This window comes from Lathyrus oleraceus, chromosome 6 (assembly GCF_024323335.1).
Source record: "Lathyrus oleraceus cultivar Zhongwan6 chromosome 6, CAAS_Psat_ZW6_1.0, whole genome shotgun sequence".
Taxonomy (NCBI): domain Eukaryota; kingdom Viridiplantae; phylum Streptophyta; class Magnoliopsida; order Fabales; family Fabaceae; genus Lathyrus; species Lathyrus oleraceus.
The window spans coordinates 191,885,968-191,891,967 of record NC_066584.1 but is presented as its reverse complement, the minus strand read 5'-3'; positions in this window follow the sequence as shown (position 1 = coordinate 191,891,967).

The window sequence follows — 6,000 nt, the reverse complement described above, 5'->3', positions numbered from 1 at the left end:
ACACGGCTATGCACCCATGCAATGTACATTGTTATTTTTGGAACTTTGATTTCAAGTGTGCAGTTAGCAATCATATGGATATAAATAGAGACCCTTGTGATCAGAATTAAAGACCCCACACGCCAGCTTTGAATCCCAATCTCCAAAACCCTCTCATTCAAACGATAACCTTGAGAATTTTCTTTGGAAATTGAGTTTGAATCTCACTGTTTTGAGATTAATATCTCCAAGAATCCTGTACCTTTTGCTGATTCATTTCCATTCCTTCAAGTGTCCTGAGCAAGATCAAGAGCAAGTGGAAGCAAGATTGAGTCTATACAGACCCGCATTGAAGGTATTTTCCAGAAAAGGGAATTAAGTCTATCGAGAACTGGATAGAAAACCGTCATCGGTTAAGATGAACATATCAAGGATATACCAACTGAACAAAAGGGAATTAAGTCTATCGAGAACTGGATAGAAAACCGTCAAAGAGAGAAATCTGTCACCGGTTAGGATGAACATATCAAGGATTAAACTCTGCAAGGGGACAAAGTAGGATTTACAACTACCGGTTACTGGGTAGAAGACGAATCAAAGAGAAAATCTGTCACTGGCTAAAGTGAACATATCAAGGATAGACTATGAAAGGGGAGAAAATAGGGATTGCATCTATCAGTTACTGGATAGAATACCAAAGAAGAGAAAATTCGTCACTGGTTAAAGTGAACATATTAAGGATAGACTCCACACAGGGAAAAAATAGGATTTACAACTACCGGTTACTAGGTAGAAGACCAAAGAAGAGAAAATTCGTCACTGGTTAAAGTGAACATATAAAGGATAAACTCTGAAAGGGGGGGAAATAGGGATTACATCTATCAGTTACTGGGTAGAAGACCAAAGAAGAGAAAATCTGTCACTGGCTAAAGTGAACAAATCAAGGATTGACTCTCTGGGGAACAAAAGAGTAGGAATTACAACTACCTTTTTACTGGGTAGAATACCAAAATGAGAATATCCGTCACCGGTTAAAGTGAACATATAAAGGATAGACTCCACGGGGGAAGAAAAGATATCCTTAACCCGTTAGGATAAACATATCAAGGATATACTTTTCGAAGAAAAGATCCACTAGGGATACCGCTGAGGAGAAAAATGGTACTTTTGTCGGGTATCGGGCAAGAATTAACAAACCACAAACTAAGAAGAATATTACCAGTTACTGGGTAATAGACTCTTAGGGGACCAAAATATCTATCTAGGTAAGAGCTAGAAAGAAAACGGTCAATCAAAACTCAACCCAATGAGGACATAACTCAAAAGGAGTAATTCCATCCAGAAAATTTGCTGGAGAGGAAACTGAAATAACAATCATCCATGAGGAAATAAACTCAGTGGGGAAACAGAGAAAGGTTAAAGTCTTTTCTGCTTGGGGGCTGACACACTACCATTGAAAGAGGATAGACCAAATTTGGTATGGGGATAAAGTACCGCCATAACAGAGAATAAAGATCTCAAACAACTCAAATATGAAGATGCAGGATATGCAAATCAATGAATTTATATGAGTGTATATGCGTATGTGTAAGACCCTAATTTTGACCCTAAGATCCCTCATGGCATTATATCATTGCACTTTGTATTTTGCCTCAAGGATCATATCATCTTGGCTCCTTAACCCTAGGGTGGGAACTTGTGTGAGTTGGTTTGAGACCACAAAGCATGTTTGAATTGTATATTATTGCTTTTCTTATCTTGTTTACTAACTAAAAGCACAAAAATATGTCACTAACATCTTTTGTTTTGTAGCTTGAGCAATCATAAGATCCAAGGCTCCTAGGAGACCCCCATGCCCATTGATGTGGCCAGATGAAGATGAAAGCAAGCATGAAAATGGTTCCTAAATCTCTAAATCATCATATATGCCTCCAAAGTATCTCAATTTGTCAATTTGATCAAGATAAACCAAAGGGCTTAAGGGTTGTTTCCCAAGGAAACCTTAATTCATCTGCGCATCAACTATGCCTTGCTCATGAAGCAACCTCAACCCATGATCAAATACAATCAAGGGAAGTTCTTTAATTCATCATTTCATGCATATTTGATCTTATTTGAGTGTCCTAAATCATCAATTCATTAAGATTTGAAGTTTGGACTTGAGAAGTTGATTAGTCAATTCAGCTGACTATTTTGAAATCCACTAAGACCTAACTTGTGATGTGTTTAACAAATGATGATGACCCCAAGAGCACAGATGTTCTTAAGAACTATATGAACAACTTTCATGTTCATCAAAAATTGATTTGAATCTTGGAAGGTCATCATTCATTTCAAAACATTATAGGTCATTTTGACTGAAACCCTAATTTTGGGTCAACTTCCCAAGGATCTAACTCACTTATTTTTCATTATTTTGAGTTGGGATCAAATGCATTGGAAATTTTATGATGTCTAGTTCATTTTTTATGTTGAACAATTTTTCATTATTTTGAGTTGGGATCAAATGCATTGGAAATTTTATGATGTCTAGTTCATTTTTTATGTTGAACAAATTTTCATAATCCTAAAATAAACATATGTGATAATGCAAAACATTATAGGTCACTTTGGACCAAAGCCATTGAAATGTGAAAATGTCCAACTTCAAGTGCCCATAACTTTCTCATACAAAATCGAAATGAGGCAAAATTTGGATCCAAATTTATTATCTTGAAAATATCTACAACTTTAGTGTTGAAGGTTTTGTAATTTGAAGCTTGCATCACTAAAACAGAAGGGCTTGAAGTTGGTCCATTTTGACAAAATTCACATGAACATGTTTTGTACATTGAACTTCATGAACTCCAAATAGATTTTTGTTCAACATAACAATTGTTCCTCATGTCAAGTCCTTTCCAACCATTGCCCACAAGGCCATGTTTCATTTTGGTAAGATGAATTTTCGAAGAAGGGAAGATTTATGTGCATTTTTGGAAAACATTGTTCAAACTTCATGCGCACTCCAACTCAATTACATGTGCCCGTCCAAACCTGATAATTATCATCTCAACATAAGGGCCCATGCATAAGGGCCCTCATCACACATGCACATGAATTTTCCATGCCTTGCATCATGCTTCACTATAAATAAACATGCTCAACCTCATTCTAAACCAACCTTAAGGCGCCTTACATGCTACAAAACTCAATCCTCACCTCACTCAAAAGGAATTTTTGCATTTCACTTCAATTTTTCAGATCCAATTTTCAACTTCCTTGGTTGATTATTGGACTCTAATTCCTTAGCCTAGCCCTATTTCCATCTCAAGAACAAGTTGTTATCAAGAATTGGGAGAGATTGTGCTTCATAGATCTGCACTTCAAAGGTTGCTATCCAAAAAAATTCAATTCGAAACTCACTGATTCTTACTCATTTCATGTGTTTATTAGCTCCTCTGAAGTCCTCTCATAAGAGGCAATTGAATTGTGTAATTAATTTTGTGAATCCATCAAGTTCAGATTGAACACCATGATTTTCTCTCTCTGGTTTCTCTTTCTATGAGAGTCTAGAGGAGAAACCAATGGTACAGGGGTGATGTACATCACCCCAGCTTTCCAATGATATGAGGATCGCTCGTTTTCATTAAGATTTTTTGACCTGCAACTTCCACCGGAGCAGGCATGTTCGCCGGAGAAGACAGTAGTGTACACCATCGTCCCTTTGCCAGATTGATTATGGACCGTTTGATCACATCTCCAGATCTAATCACAGCCTTCCAATGTTATGACCTTTTTTAATTCAATATGTTTCTCAGTTGACTAGAGCCTTTGGTGAGCGTGCGCATGAGGATCCTTGGATGTGCCACCTCATTTATTGAGGTTGATCCAACGCGCCAGATTTTTTTTCTATTTTCTGATTTAATCCATTTTATTTCTTTATTTCATTTTATTTCAAAAATTCATATCTCTTTCATTTTAAATCCAAAAAATATGGGACCAATTGCATTATTTCCCTTTTTAATTCTAATTTCTGAAAATGAATTTTCAAATTTTTTATTTTGTCATTTGTTATTTTTTGTGAATTTTCTCTTTTCTGGTTATTTTTAATTCATTTTAAATAGTTTCCAATATTCAAAAAATGCAAAAATATTTTGTTAACCTCTTCGAATGATGATGAATCTATGAAAAATATTCTCATCAATTTATTAATTGATTTTAGATTTATTTGAGATTTTAGTTCAATTAGGTTATTTTTTATTCATTTTTAACTGTTTAAAAATAGTTTCTGGTTTCTAAAAATGCTGAAATTTTTTGCCAAACTTTGTTTGACCTTGTTGAACTTAGGATGATCCATTTGGACTTTTCCAAGTTGATTTGAAATAGATTTGAAGTTTGACCTTTAATTGTTTATTTTAATTCAAGTATTACTTTAATTCTCAAAAATACCAAAAATATTTTATTTGTTTCTTGACTTCTAAGTGTCATCTTGCTTCTGCTTACCATTGATTAACTTTGATTCTATTCATGTTTGATCAATGTGTGTTGGATATCTCATTTGAATTTCAACTTATGTACATTCTTATTCATCTTCTTCTTCATCTTTTTCTTTTTGATCAATGAGTTAAAGATTGGTGGTTAGCCTTGAAATATGCGAGGCTTAACCTTCCTTGATTCAAATCTATTCACCTTGATAAAAGATCAAGTGAATGGATTTGTATTAAGGATAGGTTGCTTCTTGGCTTACTAGTCATGGTCTCTAACTTGTGTTTGTTGCCTATAGTTTTATTGACCGGCCTTAGATAGGTGTGACTACCACATTAGTCCACTTACGATTGCTTAACATAGTGCTAAATTGCCTTATGGCACACTAACATTAACTATTGACCACTAACTTTTAATTAAAGTCTTTAATTCTTGCAATTTACTTTTATGCAATTTATATTCTTGCACATTAATTCATTTGATTTTTCCCTTTACTTACTTGAGCTCATGTTTATGTTAATGCAGTTTGCCTTTTGCTCACCTGAGCATATAATTGTGTATATACTATTGTGCTTGTGTTGTTTGTGTGAACCAAATGCAAATGGACAAAAGGACTTACACTTTAGGACCTTACCTATGCAAAAATGGAGTCAAAGAGAAACTAGACCTCATGCCTTTGGAATGCTATAAAAGAAGAAAATTGTCAAAGAGCAATTAAGCCCCATGCCTTTAGAATTCTTAATCTTAAAGAAGGCTTGGAAAGGACTTAATTCTAAACTCACTCTTGTCCATTCTTTGTTTGTATTGTGGAACTTTTTTATTTGTGTGTTCTTGTGTGCTAGGGATCCCAAACTTGCCAAGTAGAAGAACCATTGTCATGAGCATTCAAAGTGAGAGATACAAAAGCCAATTGGAAGATTCCTAGGAGCTTGATTGATTGTGTGCTTGATTGCTTGAGTTATTTGCTTATTGCTTGCTAATTCCAAAGGAAGGGAACAACTTGGATCATCACTATGATCTCAAGAAGGGAACTCCATTTATGGTTTTATTTATCCTCCTTCATCTTTGCATGTTTAGGACCTTGGCCATTCTTCTTCTTTCCTCGACATAACCTAAGCCAAACTTTTGTGCAAACATTAACATTGTTTTCAAAAATTAAAAACCTAAGCACTATGCTTTTGATTTTTTTTAAAACTTCTTTTCATAACACTTATTTTGAATTGAATGTTAAGTCAACTTTGACCTTTTTGTGAATACTTTTCATTGGTAAATACAACTCACTCAATTGTTTTTGTGGTTTCAATGGCCACTTTTGCCAAAGCTTTTCATAAACATTAGCTATTAGGTTTGAGTTATCCTTGAGGTTGATATAATACTCACTTATATCCTTAGTGATGGACTATAAGTCTTCCATGCTTATTATAGGGTTAACCCCTCACTAGCATGTTGAAGCTCTCCTCACATGGTGGATTTGTGGTTTTAGGTTGAGTTTCCTCCCTTTGATAACAAAAGACCTTTAAGGCTTTTGACCAATCAATTCACCAACTTCTTTTGAAA